We start from the raw sequence: 22353 nt of genomic DNA, 5'->3' as shown, positions 1-22353 counted from the left end.
AATGTTTCAAGGTAGGAACTTAAAGGCAGGAGTTAGTTAACAATGGAAAATGCACTGGGGGGGGGGGTGTCAGACAGGGAGATATCTGATAAAGGAACTTTAGATATGTTAAAGGAGGGGAATGGCATGCAAAAAAACAGCAGGTGTCGCATGCTGGTCTGAAAAGGACCAATAGCATTTTCGCTGTTCTTTTCAGCTTCACCCCTCAAACTGTTTCAATTGGGTGGCACAGTGACGCCGTGGCTAGCACCGCAGCCTCACAGCTCCAGCGACCCGGGTTCTGTTCTGGGTACTGCCTGTGTGGAATTAGCAAGTTCTTCCTGTGACCACATGGGTTTCCTCCAGGTGCTCCAGTTTCCTCCCACATGCCAAAGACTTGTGCGTTGATAGGTAAATTGGCCATTGTAAAAAAATTGCCCCTAGTGCAGGTAGCAGAATTGAGGGAAGGTGGGGATGTGAGAGGGAAAATGGGATTAATGTAAGATTAGTATAAATGGGTGGTTGACTGTTGTTGTGGACTCGGTGGGCCAAAGGGCCTGTTTCAGTACTGTATCTCTCTATGACTCTAAACCCGCTAGCTGCTGCCTCACTGAAATAAAGGCAAACATCCACAAGTACTATCAGACCTGTTTTCCACCCCTCCGCCTCAACCCTTCTCCCCCATGTCCTTATGGACTCCAGATTTCACCTCACCAGAACTTTGTGACTTCATCCCATAACCGCTTCTCTAAACCACACTAGGTGACCCTTTCAGTGCTTTCAAACACCAGGATCACTGTAAATATCTCCAGAAACTGAGATCCCTCTCAGTGCTCCCTGATCCCAGGACCACCCTATTCCTCTGACGCATCTAAAGATTCCTCCCAAAAACTTCCAGAACACGCCATTCCGATCTCAGATTCTGGTTCAGGGTTCCATTCCAGATCCTAGGGCTGCTCCTAATGCTGATAAATTAGAATCTGTGATAATACTATTTGGCACAATTTCCCTGTTCTTCTAAAAACTTAGACCTACCTTTAATAATGCCATAGGATGCCAACTTGCTTTAATAAAATTGCAAATGAATATTATGTTACAGAACAAAATTTATCCTTATCTATTTTATCTAATCTCCGAACGTCATAACTTTTTGCTACAAGGTAATCTTGCCACTTAACTTTTCTCCCTCATAAGCTACAGAAGAAGCTTTCCTCTTTGATTTGTGTATTTATGCGACAATAAAACTAATCCAGTTGGAGATATTAGGCAAATTATCTTAGAAGTAAAATTCAGCCTCACAATATAAAAAGTATTTAGTAGCTAGGCACTTTGGTTAATATCGCTCACCTGGAACCTATTTATTGTTCTCCAAATAGAACAATCAAGGGCAAAGTACTTCACCTGCAACATCATGCAACTCCTGGAACCAGTGAATCAGAGAAACATGCCAAATTAACTCAAATGGTGAAAATGAACAGAGCAGCTGGCGATGTGCTTAAAACATGAACTCAATTTTAACTTCTAGGAATATAATCCACATATGCTATTTTTACTAAAAGTGTTTTGAATTAATTTTAAAGCAAATGCTGGTATTAACTTTGGATAGTTGACTAGCTTCTCAGTTAGGAGATTGTGGGTTTAAGACCCAAACCAGTCATTTGAGGGTGGCATGCCAGTGTTGAATGCACTGCCTTTTGGATGAGATATTAAAAGTAATGTTCTGTCTGCCTTTTCCTGGTGGTGTAGAGGGATGTTAAGGTCTCATTTTATCAATATTCAAAGAGCGGGAAGATCTCCACGTGTCATGAATAACGTTACTTCTTCAATGAACACCCTCAAGAACAGATTAGCCGACCATTCTTCTCGTTGTTTGCGGGATCATGCTGTGTGCAAAATGTCTGCCTTTCAGCTTCTACAGTAACATTCAAAATACTTCAAAGTAATGAATTTTATCTGAAGCACTTTGGGATGTTTCTGAAAAATGCAATGAAGTTCTACATAAATCCAAGTCCTTTTTTTCTTTTTTATATTTTGCTTACTTTTTCCATTTCCTTTGTGAATCAAACATTTGAAGTTAAATAAATCAAAAGTTCAAATTGCAGAAATTCACTGAGTCCATTACCCAGAACGCAGTGAATAGACAAGCAATGCTCCACCCCCACCCTACGACACTGACCCTTGCCTCAATGTCACAAGTTGAATTTTCCAAAGGCACATATTTGGAAAATTTTTCAAAGGATATGGTTTATAAGTATTAATATATACAAACATTTTAAAATACAATTGACTTCTCTTTCAAACAAAAATGTACTGTAAAATATAGTGCACAGCTGACATCCTGTCCTAGAAACAAGCAGCACAAAACAAGCAATACATTCTAATGAGAATTAAACCATATTCCTCTTTATGATGAGCATAAATGCAAAAATAGGTTTGCTATAATGTGTTTAAGGCTGTAACATTTTAGAAATTGGGGAGCGGATCTACAGAAGTGACAGCTAATACCTTTTACAGGGAGATTTTAAATCACTAAAAGGCACTTCTGAAAAGATCAGTGAGGATTCTCCACTCAAACATGGTTGTGCTTGTAACTGAACCTGACAACAGCTGTAATATTTCATCTAAATGGATAAAACTTGATGAAGTGTTAGATAATACAAATAAAATGTTGAACTCAGAATTCCAAACTCTGGAAGGAGGCCAAACTGTTAAAAAATAAAGATTACAGTATAAAAATCCTCAGTACTTATGAAGGCCTTCAAAAACAACAATTATTAAATTATTAATTATTGAGTTTTGATTTTTGCAAATTGTGACTTTGCATTGGTGGACAAAGTTAGCTGTCAATCATAGTGAACCATAGACTGATAATATCATTTAGCCACTCACATTTTTCGAATGCTCCACCTAATCGCATGCAAAACCACAGATGCATGCAGATTGATGACATTACTATACATCTTCTTGTGAGTGTCAGATAAATTAAAAACCCTATGTGAATTGATAGTGAACATCTATATAACGAGCACTGAAAGTTCAAAACTGGAAAGGTTTTTTTTAAGCTTGCAAGCACTGAGCACGAATATATAAATTGGGTGAAACCTTTTCTCCCGGTCCCTTTCATGTTTTGTCATTATTACAAAATATGATGCATTATAGAAACAGATGTGGAAGTGAATTCATCCCATCTTAGCTCATTTATCCAGAAAAACCCAGCAGTTCCCTCATTACTGTGTCTGTTTCATAAGTGATTCTAGCCTTTTTATCTCCACTACAAACATAGAAGTCCATTTAATGTAGTGACCATTCATTGTGTGAAGAAGAATTTCCTGACATATTTCCTAAATTTGCTTTTTGCAAGCTGGAATCTATGCCCCTTGTCCTAGTATAATGATTTAATTTGAAGTACTGTTTTGGATTTATCTTCACTGTCCTGTATATCTCTAAGGTCATCTCAAACACCTTCTATCAAGGTTGTAAAGCCTAAGTTTCTTCAGTCTTTCCCTATAACTCAGATTTTCAAAATGAGGTTAATGGACACTAAGGATCCTGATGTCATCAGATTTCTGGTTGTCATCAGATTTCTATAGTATTTCTGCATTTGATGACTAACTAACACATCGGGCTGGATTTTGTGGAGGAGGCAGGTTTCCCGTGCCAGGCCAAAAAGCGGGGGAACCTCGTCTTGGACTTTCTGCGCCCCCTGCCCCCCACCCTGGTGCGATCTTCCTGTCTTTTTCAATCCAGGTTTCATGAGCCGGGATCCAGCTCCCAAGAGCTGCCGGCCCTCTGATTGGCCGGCAGCTCAGCAGATCGGCAGCGCTACCGGGAGCAGTGACCACAGCCGGTACTGCTGAGGCCTTGGATCCAGGCGCAGCACTGGAACACCAGACCTCAGGTACATGAGGCGGGGTTGCCGGGGCCAGTCTGGAAGGCCCCGGTGTGGAGGGGAGGGATGGTGGTCATGCAGTCGAGGGGGAGGGGGTTCCCGGCGGGGGTCCTCCGTGGGCCACAGATTACTCATGAGGGATTTAGCACCCCCTACCAAGGCCACAGGGAAGGCGCCTTGTAAAACTAGGTGCCCTCCCCGCGTGGCAGAGGCACATCCGCCGCTGGTAAGATCCCAACGACAACAGGATGAGGCCCATAATTGATTGTTAATAAGCTGCTTAAGGGCCTCAATTAGCCTCTGGGTGGGAAGGCTGTCATTGGCCTATCCCACCCCCAGAAAAATTGCTTGGTGACAGGGTGGCAACTGGCCCTCAGCACACCCGCTCCCCACCGCCCCCCCACCCCCCCACCCCCTACCCCTGCTACCCATCGCGATTCTATGGGCTCCACCGCTTCTGACCCTGCCTCAGGTGGGGCGCCCAAAAAACCCAGCCCATTATTTCTGTTGCCCCATACTAACAAAAAACATTTTTTGCACTGTTTCGTTTTTACTAGCCTTCTTTCATAAGTTATGCCGAAGGTCCCTGGGAATATGTTAACATTGACAATGGTCCTTGGGAGTGTGTCAATATTTGCAGGCAGCCCTCGGAAAGTTGAAAACTGTTTACATAGCTCAATCCTGTAACATTAGTCTTCCGATTCATGGCTCTTTTCTGCTTTGCTGCTGAGCTTTAAATGTCTTCTTTGAATCTTGCTGACCAAGAAAGAAAGACTTACATTTATATAGCATGTTTCATGACCACAGGACACCCCAAAGTGTTTTACAGCCAATGAAATACTGTTGAAATGTAGTCACTGTTGTAATGTAGGAAATGCAGCAGGCAATAAGTGCACAAAAAGCTACCACAAACAGCAATGTGATATGACCTAATAATCTATTTCAATGATGCTGTTTGAGGTATAGATATTGGCCAGTACACCAGGGATAACGCCCCTGCTTTTCTTCAAAATAATACAATGGGATCTTCCATATCCACCCAAAAAAGCAGACAAGGCCTTGGTTTAACATCTCATCTGAAAGATGGCACATCCAACAGTACAGCTTTCCCTCAGAACTGCACAGGAATATCAACCTAGATTTTTGTGCTTAAGTCTCTGGAATGAGATTTGAACCCACAGCCTTCAGACCCAGAAGTAAGAATGGAATCTGATGAGTCATGTCTTATGCTACTGACAAGGAATGGACACAGTACTCACAGTGTGGTCTGACCAGAGAGCCATAAAGTTTAAACATGACTTCATCTGACCTAGATGCCACTGTTTTGACTATATAGCTTTACAAACTGTTTGTCTTGTTACTTACTGGACATGTTGCCAAGTCTGCTACCACCTTTACAGCTCTTTTAACTCCACCTTTAGATATTTTGACAACATTTTCTGTTCATTTCTCTTCACATGTGTAGTACTTTAACTTGATCTGGGCCTATGCCCTACCTCACATGTAAAGGTTCGCAAACATTTTTTAATGGAGACCATGATCCCTTTATAACTTCAAAACAGAATGGATTTCAACCAATACTTTTTGCAATCCTTCAAGATCTTGTCAGTACTGTAAATTGTTAGCAAAGATTGCGAAGGGAAGTAGAAGTGAAACCTTCATTTATAACCATTGTTGACTCCTACTGTTATTCTCTGATTAGAGCATCAGAGATATCAAAGGGAAAGGAAATTCAAGAAGGAGCTTTAAGACATTATTTGTCAACAAAATGAAACTGCTTCAGTACCACTATCTACCGGTGTCCATGCAGGTATCCAAGGAAATTAGCACTAGATGCAGCAAACTGGAACCTAAGAAACCCATGGTACATTCCTGGGCAACCTGATTTTTTTTCTTCATTTATGTTTTTAATATTCCCTAATCTAAATGGGCCAAGTGAGCTGGCAGTGAGACCTATCTCTGAATTCTAATAGATGAATATTTGTACAGTTAGTGGGAGCTAATGGGATCATTTTCATTCAGTTACAGCAAATCAACAGTTACAGAATTGCCATCTGTGGTTTTGGTAACCTGCATCAGATGTGAATTCTGTTACTGCAAGGTAGAGCAGCTTGTTTAATGATTCCTAATCTTTTTTTTAATTAAATCATTCAGTCAGCCTTACAAAATGTATCTGAAAGCAGCCACAAATTGCTGTTCTGAAGGTAGCAGCAGGATATTTAACTGGCATAGGTTGCAACTTCAAATGTAACAAAAATAATGAAATCATTTTATAAAATACACTGATTTATGTATCGGCCTACCTTCTTGTATGAATAATTAAGAAGTCACAGAAGATGTTAATTACTTACACTGATAAAAATAGTCAATCGATGATAACAGAAAAGTACTGGGAGAAGGTGTCCTATAAAATGCATGTACTGGCTTTTACTTTACATGCTGTCATCAGCTAGGGTTAGGGTTAATCCCTTACCCTTAGCTGATGAGATTGACAACCCTTAGTTGTTGAAATATGTGGACCAGTTTTAAGAAGGTGCACAATATGATATTCATTTGCAGACTTCTGAGACGCAACAATTATTGAACGCATTGTCAGTGTGCACAAGTAATATTACTCAAGATAAGTTTCACATGCAGTAATGAGTCCAAATTGATCTGAATCAGGTTGATTTGGATTAAAAGTTGTTTTGAGTAGATTTGCAGTCAAGGCCCAGACAGGCAAGTTAAAAAAAATGTCTGACAGCGCGTGCAAAATAGCACCTCCCAAACCCGCAACCTCTACCACCTAGAAAGGCAAAGGCAGCAGGCACCTGGGAACACCATCACCTCCAAGTTCCCTTCAAACTCCCATGCCATCCTGATTGTGGCTCAGTTAGTAACAAACTTGTCTTTAAGTCAGAATGCTGTGGGTTCAAGGCCCACTCTGTGGACTTGAGCATAAATATTTAGGCTGCCACTTCAGTGCAGTGAGGTCATGTTGAACTGCCAGAGGTGCCATCTTTCAGATATGTTTTTCAACCATCCCAAGGTTGTGAAAGGCATTATATAAATGTAAGTTCTTTCTTTCTATCACTGTTCCTTCATTGTCACTGGGTCAAAATCCAGGAACTCCTTACCTAACAGTGCTGTGCGAGTACCTTCACTACACAGACTGTAACATTTCAAGACACCAACTCACCACCACCTTCTCAAGGGCAACTAGGAATGAGCAAAATGTTGGCTTTGCCAGCCATACCCATATCCCAAGAAGGAAGGAAAAAGAACATATTGTTGGCTGTTTCCTACTATAGAACATTTCACAATGCCATGTACCATTTTTGCAGATAGTCACAGCCTGACCATTTCTTGATGGGCTTCCTGAGTTTGTAACTGCAGACAATAAAAAATCTTTTCCACGGTCTTCACAAAAGTCAAATTCATTCATTGCTTTAAAAAAAGTTACGTTTGATATGGAGTCCCCACCTGAAATTTAACTGCCTTTTCTCTTTCAGATGGCTGCAGGCCTCCTGTGTTTTCAGTTTTATTTCAGTTCATATTTAAGTGCATAAGTAACCAGGGAACAAAGAATTCCCAGCAAGTATGTTCCTTTGATAGGTCAATTGTAGCAGCCTGATGCAAAATTCAGGTACAAATGAATGCAATGCAAGCTTCAACTAGTGCTATTAGGGAAGGTTTAAACTAACTTGGCAGGGGGATGGGAACCAGGATGTAACATTAGAGAGGAAAAACAAGGTTCACAAAAAAATGGGAGAGACAGATAGCACCGGAGTAGGAAATCGTAAAGTATGTGGTCAGAGTAAGAGGGAATGTAATAAAGTCTAAATTAGGTTTACAATGCGTGTATGTATGGGAACAGAGCAGGATTCCATGGGATCATCGTGATGCCATTATCATCACCTTGTACAAAACAAAGGATAAAAATCAGACTGCTCCAATTACCATGGGATCACCCTCCTTTCTATTGCTGGGAAGATCCTGGCTAGAATACTTCTGAAAGGCTTGTGCCTACCATTGAGGAAGAATACCTCCCAGAAAGGCAGTATGGTTTCAGAGCAAACAAAGGCACCACTGATATGGTATTTGTACTCAGACAATTATTAAAAAATTGTTGTGAGCAAAACAAAGGCCTGTACGTCACTTTCATAGACCTCACCAAGGCATTCGACACTATGGGCAGAGATAGACTTTGGAAAATCCTTGAAAAACTTGGATGCCCACCCAGGTTCTTGGCCATGGTGAAGCAGTTTCATGAAAATCAGTATGGACAAGTCAAGCAAAACATTGACCTCCCAAATCCCTTCCGTATCTCCCATGGTGTGAACCAGGGATGTGTGCTGGCCCTGACCCTATTCACCATCCTTTTCAGCGTGGTGCTGCAGTAGGAAACAGAAGACCTTAAGGAGGGAGTGTACGTACACTTCTGGACTGAAGGAGGCCTTTTCAACCTCAGGCGTCTTCAGGCTCACACAAAGAGACAAGAAAAACTCATCCATGAACTTCTTTTTGCTGATGACTGTGCTCTCCTGGCCCACAGTCAGTCAGACCTGCACTGTATAACAGCACATTTTTCCGAGGCGGCATAATTCTTCGGACTAAAAATCACTTTAAAGAAAACTGAATTCCTGCATCAGCCTGCATCCCAAGAACAAAATAGCATTGTCATCGAGGGAACCGAGCTGAATGCCATCAAGCAATTTACATATTTGGGGAGCGTCATCTCGTTTGATGCCACCATAGATAAGGAAGTGGACAATAGGCTTTCAAAAGCAAGCAGTACATTCGGCCGACTGTGTGGAGCAACCACAGCCTCAGAGCACAGGCCAAACTCAAAGTGTACAAAGCCATAGTCCTCACCACCCTCCTGCGTGGCGACGAGTCCTATACCGCTGTCATGTATGCCTTCTGGAGCGCTTCCATCAGCGTCCTCAAGATCCACTGGCAGGACCGCATCACAAACATTGAAGTCTTGGAAACAGCCAACATCACCAGCATCGAGGCCATCCTCCTGCAAAGCCAACTGTGTTGGGCGGGTCACGCTGCCCGGATGGACGACAGTCACCTGCCCAAGATCGTGTTGTATGGAGAGCTGACCACTGGTAAAAAGAACAGAGGGGCCCCATGAAAACGTTTCAAGGACTCCCTGAAGAAGTCCCTCTCTGTGTGCCACTTCGACCATCGCAAGTGGGAAGCGAAGGCCATAGATCGTGATGTCTGGAAATGCTACATCAGGAGGGCTACAGACACCTTTGAGACTGAGCAAAGAGCCAGCATGAAAGAGAAAAGGAGGAGAAGGATAGATCCAATTGCCCCCAGCAGCGACTACACCTTCACTTGTATCCACTGTGGGAGAAACTGCCAGTCATGGATACGCCTGACTAGCCACCAACGGGCCTGCAACTGATGACGACAACCTTCCCAAATCTTCGTCCGCGAAGAACTGCCAAGAGGAGATGTAATTGTGATAACAGAGACCTGGCTCAAAAATGGCAGGGCTGGGTGCTAAATATTCCTGGATACAAGGGGCAGTTTTTTGTTTTCCACCAGGCGACAGGTTCCGTGGTGGGGGGTGTGGGGGGGGGTGGGGGGGTCCGCCGTGGACCTCGACCTCGAGGGCCTGGCCGGATCCTCCCAGCGGCGGCGAGGCTCCGTGGTGGCCTCCCTGCCGGTGGGTGATGGGACCTCAATTAAAATACTCAAATCAATAAAATGAATACATTTAAACAGACTTACCTGCGATCCTGAGGGCATGCTGTGATCTTTGGCACTGCGGCTGGCACTCCCATGGGTTCACATCCCCATCCTGGGAAATCCGGCACCACACTGGTGGGAGGGGGGAGGAGGTAAGATTTTCAGTGAGGGAGGTGGGGGGGACAGGGTAAACGTAATGGTGGAAAAAGTTTACCTTTAAACTTTGTGCAGTTTGTGGGGGGAAGGTGACATGTAAGAGGTAAGTTTTGGGCGTGGGGAAGACCAAATAGTTACTCAAATTATTATTGGTGGGGGGGGGGGGGGGCGGTGGTGGGAAAGGGACATTACTAATTTATTTATTTAATTTTGGGGAGGTTACTTCTTCAAAGCTTTAAATGTGCCAGCAGGGCTGGCTGTCCTTTAAAAATGGCACCAGCGCCTGCCCATAGGCAGCTGAAGCCATTGCCAGCAACGGACAGCCCGCCCCCTGCATGTAATTGGGGGGGAGCCCCAGCTATTTAAATGAGCTGCTGCGCGGAAGATTGTGGTGGCTTTTTGGTGTGCAGCCCGCACTGGTGGGGTGGGGGGGGGGGGGGAATCACCATTTTTTCAGCTCACTGCCGAGATCGATGGTGTGCTCTTAAAATCCAGCCCAAGATGTTCAGGAAAGATAGGGAAGGAAAGAAAGGAAGACGGTAGCAATGTTGATGAAGGAGGATATTACAGTGCTGGGGAGAGAGGATATCCTGGAGGGGTCAAGCACAAAATCATTACACTACTTGGTGTCTTCTATAGGCCATCAACTAATAGGAAATATATAGATGAACAAATTTGCAAGGAAATTAGAGAGAGATGCAAAAGCTCTAGAGTAGTTATAATGGGGGACTTTAATTATCCTAATATAGACTTGGATAGTAATAGTGTAAAGGGCAGAGAGGGGCAAGAATTTCTGCACTGTGTTCAGGAGAATTTTCTGCTTCTAGGGAATGAGGTGGGTGAAGTGGATCAAGTGTCAGTAGGGGAACATTTAGGGAACAGTGACCATAGTATCATAAGGTTAAGGTTAGCTATAGAAAAGGACAAGGAGCAATCCAGAGTAAAAATAATTAGTTGTGGGAGGGCCAATTTCAGTAGGGTGGGGATGGATCTGGCTCAGGTAAATTGGAATCAAAGATTGGCAGGCAAAACTGTAATGGAACAATGGGCTGCCTTTGAAGGGAAGACAGTTTGGGTACAGTCGAGGTCCATTCCCACCAGGGGGAGAGGTAGGACAAACAAAGTCAGAGCTCCCTGGATGACGAAAGAGATAGTGAGTAAGATGAAACAGAAAAAGGCTGCATATGACAGATATCAGTTTGGTAATAAATGTGAGAACCAAGCTGAATACAGAAAGTTCAGAGAGGAAATGAGAAAGAATATCAGAGAGGCAAAGAGAGAATATGAGAAGAAACTGGAAGCTAACATGAAAGGGAATCCAAAAGTATTCTATAAGCATATAAATAGTAAAAGGTTAGTAAAAGGAGGCTTGGGGCTGGTTACGGACCAAAAACAGGATTTACCCATGAAGGCAGAGGGCATGGCTGAGGTACTAAATTATACTTTGCATCTACCTTTATCATGGAAAAAGATGCTGCCAAAGTCATAGTGAAAGAGAATGTAGTTGAGAAACCAGATGGGCTAAAAATTGGGAAAGAGGATGAATTAGAAAGACTGGCTGTAATTAAAGCTACAAGACAGGATCAGATGAATCTGAGGATACTGATGGAAGGAAGGGTGGAAATTGTGGAGGCACAGATCATAATCTTCCAATACTCCTTCGATACAGGGATGGTGCCAGAAGAGTGGAGAACTGCAAATTTTACACCCTTGTTCAACAAAGGGTGTAAGGATAAACCCAGCAACTACAGGCCAGCCAGTTTACTCTTGGTGGTGGGAAAGCTTTTAGAAAGGATAATCCAGGACAAAATTGGACAAATGTAGATTAATTAAAGGAAATCCAGCATGAATTTGTTAAAGGTAAACTGCTTAACTAAATTAATTGAATTGTTTGATAGGGTAAACAAAATGGATGATGAGGATGACGTGGTCCATGTGGTGTATACGGACTTTGAAAAGATGTTTGATAAAGTGCCACACATCAGGCTTGTCAGCAAAGTTGAAGCCCATGGAATAAAAGGGACAGTGGCAGCATGGATGCAAAATTGGATGTGTGACAGGAAACAGAATAGTAGTGTTTTTCAGACTGGAGGGAAGCATATAGTGGGGTTCCCCAGGGGTCGGTATTAGGCCCACTGCTTTTCTTGATCGATATTAATGACTTAGACTTAGGTGTGCAGGGCACAATTTCAAAATTTGCAGATGACACAAAACTTGGAGGCATTGTGAACTGTGAGGAGGATAGTGATAGACATCAAGAGGACATAGACAGGCTGGTAGAATGGGCGGGCATGTGAGATTTAATGCAGAGAAGTGTGAAGTGATGCATTTTGGTAGGAAGAATGAGGAGAGGCAATACAAAATAAAGGATGCAATTCTAAATGGTGTACAGAAGCAGAGGCAGCAGAGAATATGTGTGCACAAATCATTGAAGGTGGCAGGGCAGGTTGAGAAAGCAGCTAATAAGGCACAGGGATCCTGGGCTTTATAGATAGAAGCATAGAGATGGATTTTATTTCAATGGCGGGAATTCCAGCAATGGACCAGAAGGCAGGAGGCATTCCTGCCTCAGCCATTTATCGGACCCCTGGCTGAATTAACTGCCATCGGGGATGCTGTCACCTTTAAGGAACAAGGACCCATCCCAAGAGCTAGCTGCCAGCTGGAAGGCTGGCAGCTCAGCAGTCCCAGCAGCACCACTGGGAGAGATGGCTACTGCTGGTATTGCAGGAGGCCCAGAGCAGCAGACAGATGAGTGGGGTTGGGCTCACCGGGACCACTCAGGTAGACCTTGCTGCTGGGGGCAAACTCCGTCAGCCATTGGGTGCCCAATCAGGAGGGGACCCCTCCAGCCCGCAGGGAGGCCACCAGGTGGTGGAGGGCTCCCTGGGCCCCGGTAAAATGGCGGTGGGAAGAGGCCCTTAAGTAGCCCTTAATAAGGGCCTCAATTGGCCTCTGAGTGGGAAGACTGTCCTCAACATTCCCCACCTCTGGGAAAATTCCATGCCATCAGGAAGGTGATGGGCACTCCATCGCCTGACTTCCCCCGCCATTTTATGTCCTGCCCGCCTCCCATTCCATCCCTAAAGGGCTGATAAAATCCAGCCCATAGAGTATAAAAGCAAGGAAGTTATGGCGAACCTTTATAAAACATTGGTACAGCCTCAACTGCAGTACTGTGTCCAATTCTGGGTACCACACTTTGGAAAGTTGTGAAGGCTTTAGAGAAGGTGCAGAAAAGATTTATTTGAATGATACCAGGGTTGAGGAATGTCAGTCATGTGGATAGATTGGAGAAGCTGGGACTGTTCTCCTTAGAGAAGAGAAGGTTGAGAGAAGATTTGATAGAGGTGTTCAAAATCATGAGGGGTCTGGACAGAGTAATTAGGGAGAAACTGTTCCCATTGGCAGAAGTATTGAGAATCAGAGGACACCAATTTAAGGTGAATGGCAAAAGAACCAAAGATAACTTGAGGGAAATCTTTTTTAGGCACCAAGTGGTTAGTCTGGAATGCACTGCTTGAGAATGTGATGGAGGCAGACACAATTGTGACTTTCAAAAGAGAATTGGATAATTATGTGAAGAGAAACAATTTGCAGGGCTACGGGGAAAAGGCAGGAGAGTGGGACTAGTTGAGTTGTTCTTGCAGTGAGCTGGCATGGACATGAGGGCCAAATGTCCCCCTTCTGTGCTGCAACCACTCTACAATTCTATGATTCTTGTTGTGTCTGCTGTATCAGCAGCCCAGACAGCAGTCCTTAAAGTAATCACAGGAGGCCACTGAGGAAAATGGGTGCAAAAGTTTTTTTAAAAGTGGTGTTTATGCAGCGCCAGTGGGAGCAGGAGCAGGAGCTGCCAACCTATGCTCACCCTCCTTGGCTTCCCCTCACAGCCGAGGCCCTACTTGTGTATGGATCAATGTCGGAGCTGGGCAGATTATCAGGCCCCAATTGGCGAGATGCATCATGGCGACCACTGGTAGATGCAGCTTGCCACTTTTGTTCAAATGAGGCCCGATGCTGAGTTTGACCGGGCCTCGGGACAGCATGGATCTGGGCAAGGAGCATCCGTTCCCCTAACCTGCTGCCTATTTTGGGCACAGGTCAAATTTCTCCCCCCGATCTGTCATCTTTTATCTGAAACATGAATGCTTAATACTGGCAATTTTGTGAAAAAACATTTGATTCGCCAATAATCACAGCCAGCATTTTACTGAGGACAAAATTTTAAAAATCACAACATTTGTTCTCTAAAATAATTGTAACACATTGCCCTTGAGATCTCAGATAGATCCTGAAAGAGTTGAGAAGATTGAGATTGGCCTCTATTTCTCCAAATGTTGTATGGCGCAGTTATTAATTTTAATTATTCTTCAAATGTTGTCAGAAGCTGAAATAATTTTTTCAAAAAATAGCACACTTTATGATCTGAGTCACTTTATATAGCTTGCAGTATGCAACATTCCAGTATGGGTGAACAATGGGGGAATCCTACACCCAAGAATATTCTTACAAATGGTTGGTGCTGTAGGGATGATTTTGAGTGCCATTGGATCTAAATGAATCTAATTCAAATCTAATATATACAAGGACTTTGACCCTCTTGTGAATTTTTCTTTAAAACTGCGAAAAGCTCCTTTGTAAACTGTTTGCATATCACATGACAGTATTAATCTGCAGTTCCTACATCATAATAGCTGGGCAGAGTATTCAATTACTGAAGATTCAACAATACTTTTTAACAGACAGGATTGCAAACTGCCCCTAAGTGCAGTGAAGTAGCAAAAATCCTGGGAAGTACCAGTAAAGTCCTGTATATCACATAAAAATCTAGATGAAAGGCAGTACAAGGCACCTTTTAGTTTAAGGGACCATGTGGCCCCAGAGTAGAGTATGTTACCTGCAGGAACTAAGTTCTCATCCTTTCTAATGCCTGATGCTTGATTAAATAAGTCCCTTGTTCCTCATTCCCAACAAACAAGGTACAAGAAGGTAAATTGGAACGCATTCTTTCCACAGCTTGGCAAATTGGAAATAAAAGGGCAGAAACTCAGGATTGTGACTAGTGGAATAAAAGGGTAAGTTAAAAGAACCTTTTCACATCGGTTCTTATCAAGAATTATTGTGGAAAAGAAAATCAGGCAAGATGTAAAACTGGCTGCCAATTCACTAACACCCATTTTTCACCTATCCTCTACAGTCATAACAGAATATAGCACTAACTTAGCTATTGATAGGAAGATGTATTGATTTTCAAAGAATGTTGTGCTCATAATTCCAAATGCTGTCATCCCATTAAGAAAAAGGCATGAAGCAGGTGTAAGGACGTTAACCTTCATGAAGAGAGGGAGGAAATATCAGAGACCGAGTCTCCTCAAGCCAAACTTAGGGTGCATTTACACTACAACTGTTGTAATTTAAAGCCAGCCAGAATCTAGCACAGCCGCAAACCTAAGAGTGAAACGAAGGTGAATGAGGCTTCTAGGTGGGGGAGCTCTCACTTTGTGGCGATTCAAAGTCAGTTCAGACCTTCACACCTGATTTATATTCCAAGTTTAGTGTTGGTGTGAAGTGGTTTCAGCCCCGTTTCGATGCTAAACTTGAGTGTGAATGCATCATCACAGGCTTTTTGATAGCTGAAATTAACAGCAGTATTCACAAATCCAAGGGAATAGTACTACTGGGGGAGTCCCAAAAGAAAGGGAGAAATGTGACAAAAGTAGGTGATGGTAAATGAATCAATAAATAAAATGCAATCTTCTGATAGTCGTGAATGGAGGGGGAAATTGTCTTTTGGAAGCTACATAGGAGCACCAATAGATATATATTTAAAGGTAGCGGGCTGTACATATATATCTTCATTATATGTAACTGGTAAATAGAGAAACAATGTGAGGAATTCAGTAATACAGTAGGACCAAAACTACAGATATCACAGTTCTGGTATAATAGAATTTCAGCTACTGTGAAAATAATCGATAGGCAGATGAAAAATAAGGAGTTATACACATAAGTCTTTCTTGTAAGTTAAAATCTATTCTGATGATGACATTTTAAAGAATAGATGTAGGATCCATTCAAAATATAAATATTTTTAATTGTTTTTAATTCATAACACTAAGTTACATCTTCAGCTGTGATAAATATGCATTGGACCGAGACTATATAAGAAATGAAATTGCATTTTATTGCCTATGTTTAGCTACTCCTAAGCTTTGTAAAAAGGTGTTTCAGAATTTCTGTTCCTGTGAATAGCACATTTTCCACAAAATTATACTCCATTATCAGGAATATTCACAGATAAAGAATTTGCAATTAGAATGTCTCAAACTGCTATCACTTTAAATTTGCTGCAGTTTGCCAAATTGGTAAAATAAAAGTCACACAACACATTATACAGGTAACTTAATGTAATTTCAGCAACACCAAAAGTTATTTGCATAATAGAACAGCTAAAATGATTTGGGTACCAGAAGCAAATACAAGCAGTGGCAGCAAATGAGTTTTCATTTTTTGTGTTCAATTTTGGAGATGGTCGAATGTAGAGATTGCTGTGATTTACTTCTGTCAAGGTGCCTGAAAGTCCACCAGCACTGTGTGTTTGACCAGAGGCGAGTTGGAACTGGTCTTCGGCCTGACTTGATGCCCCAGTCTGGATACTGTCCTAAACTGCAGGGCCAGATCATTTTGAAATATAAAGAGATATGCAATTCCAATCTACAGTTCCTGAGATATGCTAGGGGGAAAGGGGCTCAGAAACTCCAAGAGGAAAAGAGTAAGATTCCCAAAGACTCTGGAGTGGTAGGCATAGCGAGGGGGAAATAGATTTAAGAGAGATGCAGATCTGGTCCTGCTTACAGGGAGAATGGCAGCAACAAGGAAAGCAAGCAGGTGTTCTGATGAAAAGTCACAGACCTGATACGTTAAATCTGTTTCTCTCCACAGATGCTGCCTGACCTGCTGAGTATTTCCAGCACTTTCTGTTTTTATTTAAGGAAAGCAAGCCATCTTGGAGAGAAAAGATGGCAGCCAGATCAAAGCAATAAGTGGATAATTTCAGAAATTCTGAGCTGGATGTCTCCCTAACAAAGAAGTGGAGCAGGAGACTCCTGAAACAGGCAATATGCAGTCTGTGGAAGAAGATCAACATAGAATAAGAAACCGTAAAGTAGATTGGACTTCAGGTTCAGATGACATCCACCCAAGGATTTTTAAAGGAATGGGACAAATGCTATCCTTTTGTTTAATCGTTCGCTAGAATTGGGAACCTTGCCCTCAGACTGTAAGGATGCTAAAATAGCTCAGATTTTTAAAAGCGATGATAAAGCAGAATCAGGTAACAATTGGCCATTAGTTTAATTACAGCAATAGGTAAGATTCTTGAAGATATCATAAGAAATGCCCTATTTGACCTATTAGATAGAGAAGGTAGCATCATGACTACTCAACACGGCTTTGGGAAAAGAAGGTCATACCTTTATAATCTGAATAAAATTAGTGGAGGAAGACAACCCAGTAAACATTGTCTGCTTGGACTTTCAGAAAACCTTTCAGAAAATACCTCAAAAGTGTTTACTCTACAAGATGAAATCTTGAGGAATTAGTGGCAATGTACTGTGGTGGGTTAAGAATTGGCTAAATATCTGCAGGCAGAAAATTGGTGTCAGTAGATTTAGATCTGCTTGGAGACTGTTTACCAGTAGCATTCAGCAGAGATCAATGTTGGGACTATTGCTCTTTCCTATCTTCATTAATGTTGAAGATGTAAATATTTGGGAAATGATCTGTAAGTTTGCATATGATGCAAAGCTTTGTTTGAGTGATTTAAAGTATTGCAGCCTTGGATGAAACACATCCAAGCTGAATAAATTAGTAATATGCATTATTATAGATTAGACATATTATTAATACAGAAAATTTTATAACAAGGTGTGCAAAATAGTTATACATTCAATGGTAATACCTTTCAAGCAACATTTTCAGGGATAGATGGTGCAACAAGAGAAAAACAACAAAATGTCAGATTCCCTTTGCTTCATTCAGTGTCAATAAGGTGCTAAAAGTTAGAGTGTACATTTTGGAAATGGGAAAGTATGATGAATACACTGCAGTATTTGTTTGATATTAGTTAAATGAATTATTAATTTTATCATGGCTGAGGTGACAGATGATATTAGAACATTAAATTATTAATTTTCATATGCACATTGAGAGACTGAATATAGGAAGGGAGGCAAACAAAACAGCAGTCATGAAAACAGCAGGATATTTCTCGGTTTCAGCGCATTTTACATTATTCATGTTAAGGTCAGTTAATCTAAAAGGTAACAGAAATAATAGAACAAGAGCACAATTATGCATTTTGTTCTGTTAGTACTTGTTTTACAGTTATTCGATTAGTGACAATATACAATACAACAATTTTCTAAAATAACCATTTTGAAACAGTCTGAATTCAGGAAACAATGGGGTTTGATAACAACTGGGTGTATTTAAGTCAGTTATTTCAGGAACAGATATTTCATCCACACATCAGTAAATTTACAACCATCTTCAATTAAAATGCACCAGCTAAACAATACGAATGTGTTTAGCTTTGAAATGAAAATCCTTGTCTTTCTCTCTCACACATTTATGTTATCTAAAATTGACAATGATCATTATTTTCCTTTTTAAAACATAAAACAAATCCTCATGTACAACATGGCATTTTTGTATTCCTTTTCTGCCAATGACCACCCTGCCCAAGCACAAGCGCACACACACACACTCCATTTATCACATTACATTCTTCTTCTATTAGGTGGATAAATTGTCTGAATCACAAGCATCTTCACCATTAATACTACTGGTCAGCAGAGTTCAAGCAAGGTGGACGAAACAAGACAGTTTTCTTCCATCTCCCAACAAAGGTAGGACAGGTTGCCTCAGATTTGAAGCTTGAAGGTGTGTATATAATTTGAACATTCACACTGATTAAAATTATTCCCTTTGTGCACTTAGGTCACAATGCAGCATCCAATACAAATGCAATACATTATCGTGGGTGGAATCAACAGAGAAGTTTTAATGTAATGCAAGTCCAATGTAGCAAAGTCACAAAACAATGGGATTTATCTCAAATCGATGTGACTAGTGATTACTGAACATGTTTCTGGATATAATATTTTGCATCACAGGTTTAGTGCTCATTTTTCAAAAGATGACGATCACCCATCTGTGACATTGGTGTGTTAACTCTCCTTTTGTCCTGCTTGATCTTTCTGCAGCCTTCAACCATACCATCTTCCTCCAAGGCCTTTCTAACCTTGTCTAGAGCCATAGGGCTGACATAGTTTTTTAGTTTTAGTTTTAGTTTTAGAGATACAGCACTGAAACAGGCCCTTCGGCCCACCGAGTCTGTGCCGACTATCAACCACCCATTTATACTAATCCTACACTAATTCCATATTCCTACCACATCCCCACCTGTTCCTATATTTCCCTACCACCTACCTATACTAGGGGCAATTGCTAATGGCCAATTTACCCATCAACCTGCAAGTCTTTGGCATGTGGGAGGAAACCGGAGCACCCGGAGGAAACCCATGCAGACACAGGGAGAACTTGCAAACTCCACACAGGCAGTACCCAGAATTGAACCCGGGTCACTGGAGCTGTGAGGCTGCAGTGCTAACCACTGCGCCACTGTGCCGCCCTGTTCTACGTTTACCTACTTGATCTTACAGCATTTCCAATAATGTTTTTTTTCTTTCCACCCCTGCACCATTGGTTCAGGAGTCCCCCAATGGATGCACCACAGCCACACCCCCTTCTCTTACCTATCTGTCTGTTGCTGCTTGGTGACATAATCTATAAACGTGGGCTCGACATGAACCTGTCCACCTTCTACTTTGACCTCTACGGTTTCTGTCAGACTTGCATGAACTGTTCTTTCATCAGACCCTTGCTCAGACTAAAGCCATCATCTTTGTCCCTCACCACAAATTCCACGTGTTTACCATTGTCTCTATCTCTCCTCTCCAGCCATTCTATCAGACTGAACTTAACTGTTCAAACCTTGGTATCCATCTTAGTGCCAAACTGAGCTTCTGAACCCACATTCTCTCCATTACAAGAATCATCTATTTTAATCTCAGCAACATTATCTGTATAGATCCTTACCTTTGGCCCTCTGCTAGTGAGTCTTTCACACATTTCTTTGCCATTTCTAGATTTGCTTACTGCAATGGTCTCCAGACTAACCTCCCATCCTTCACACTCCATAAACTTCTGCTCATCTAAGACAGCTGTAAGTATTTTTTCCCACATCAATTCTTCCTCGCCCATTGCCATTGTCTTCACTATATTGGTGCCCAGTCCTCTGAAACCTCATGTTTAACATTCTCATTCTTTCTCCTCTTCCTTCCTATCTCTGTAACCTCTGCATGCCCTATAACTCCTTTGCCCGACTCCATTCCTCTTATGCCTTCTTACCACATTTCAAAGCACCACTGAAGGCCATCCTTTCTACTACCTAGGTACCCTCTCTGGAATGCCATTCAGAAATCCTCCTGCCTCTCCATCTCTCGCTCATTTGTTAATATCTTCCTTAAAACTCACCTCTTTGATCACACTTTTGGTCAGCTTTCTTAATATCACCATCATTGGGTCAACATCTATCCTTTTTGCTCAAATCTCTGTGAAGCAGATAGGGATGTTTCTCAAGTTCTGTATAGATGCAAGCTTTTGCCATTTTCAAAACTGCTTCAGCTAATGGCTGGCCCATGCAAAGTTGTAATTTGATATATTTCACTGCAAGTCTTGTTTCAGGAAGAAATTGCAAGTTTATCACTGAGAGGGATATCTGTTTTACACACTTACCAAAAGTTAACTAATAGTTTCAGAGAAACTAAGACAGCTCCCCAGAAGCTGACAACAGAGAGGCTGGGAATTCTGCAATGAGTAACTCATCCCCTGTCTCCCCAATGCCTATCCACCATCTATAAGGCACAGGTCAGGAGTGTGAGGGAATACTCTCCACTTGCCTGGATGGGTGCAGCTCCAACAGCACTCAAGAAGCTCAACACCATCCAGGACAAAGCGGCCCGCTTGCTTGGCACCCATCCATCACCTTAAGCTTTCACTCCCTTCATCACCGACGCACAGTGCAGCAGTGTGTACCATCTACAAGATGCGCTGCAGCAACTCACCAACTGGAGGGCCCAAAGGAGGAATGGCTGGCAGCCCTACTGGGAGAAGTGAGTGCTGCTCAGGCAGAGGGAGAGCGAAAGGGCACCTCAGGATGAAAGCATTTGCCTGCTGTTATGGCCACATGGTGTGAGGTGGGTGTTTTCCCCTGTTCAAGTCGCCACCTAACAATAGCAAGTGTATTTGTATTAGAGTTTAGCCCCTTGGTGTTTTATTTCTCAAATAAATAGACAGCAACAGGTTTTCTTGTAGGTTTAAATAATACAGAAAGTCAATTGTTTATCAATCAAGATGCCTTATCCCAAAATTGTCACAATTACATCCACTCACGCATTCACTCATGCACACATGCACAAGAAGAAACAGATAGAGAAGGGAAAGAGGAAGGTGGTTTTTAGTGGGGGGAAAAGGTTACGATTAACCTGTTGATTCCTCTTGAAAATCAAGTTCTAGATCGATGCAGGCCTGAAATGATTGTAGATTTTTCTCTTGATTGAAGGTTCTGTTGAAGATGGTGAGTTACTTCTAGCTCTCACTGCTGTATACAGTAGATGTCGGATTTTTGTCAGCAGGGCACTGTGCTTCCTGGCTCGGCTAAAACTCAGTCTGTTACCAGTAGCTTCACCTTCTGAGTCAGTCTCTCTCTCTCTCTGTCTGGCTGCTTTTTTTAAAGGTAAAACTGTGTCACTTCTCACCTCCTGGTAGGTGACATTCTCCTCTCTTCCCCATGGTGATTGTACACTGGCCCAGGATGTGGCTACTTCACACCTCCTTTGTTTCAGAAGAAGACATTCAATCCTGGAATGTTTTTTGGTTGGGCGAAGATGGGTTCCATTAACACCTTTCGACTTTGAAGATTTGTCCTTTGTCTTTCTCAGGCAGTTTGAATACACAAAAAGGCCAATCCCTTTCTTCTGTGGCCATTTTAGAGCATTGTTCACTTTTCCTAAAATAAAGGTTCATTATCTAAAGACAAAGTCCATTTTTCATAACTCTTCAGAGTTAGTCCATGATTGTTCTATCATCGCACTTCCAGTGTGCGTGACACTGCAGATGTGTCACAGACAACCTTTCTGCTCCTTTTTTCGGGCATATGCAAAATGATACTGCATTCTGACCTCATGCCTCCCTCTCTGAAAATCACTGGTAATTGAGGCCTTAATTGCCTGCCCACTGCTGACGGGTGGGTAGCTGTTGCTGCAGGGAGCCCACCTCCAGGAAAATCTCCCCGAGGCAAGAGCACGTCGGGGAGGCAACCTGATGCATTTTGTTCTGAATTTCCATGCATCCCCTCACATCACAATCCAGCCTCTATCTTTTCCCTTCAATTAATGCTGCCATTCTCCTTCCCCCAACTTAAAGCACCCCTTCCAGCTTCTGTCCCTTGTCTCATCCCTATATTTTCCTTTCCCAATTCTCTTCATTGTTATCCATTTTTCTTCTTCCTTCTA

The sequence above is a fragment of the Heterodontus francisci genome, chromosome 7, assembly GCF_036365525.1.
Source record: "Heterodontus francisci isolate sHetFra1 chromosome 7, sHetFra1.hap1, whole genome shotgun sequence".
NCBI lineage: Eukaryota > Metazoa > Chordata > Chondrichthyes > Heterodontiformes > Heterodontidae > Heterodontus > Heterodontus francisci.
The sequence above is the reverse complement of the archived record's forward strand: the minus strand, read 5'-3'. Positions refer to the sequence as shown.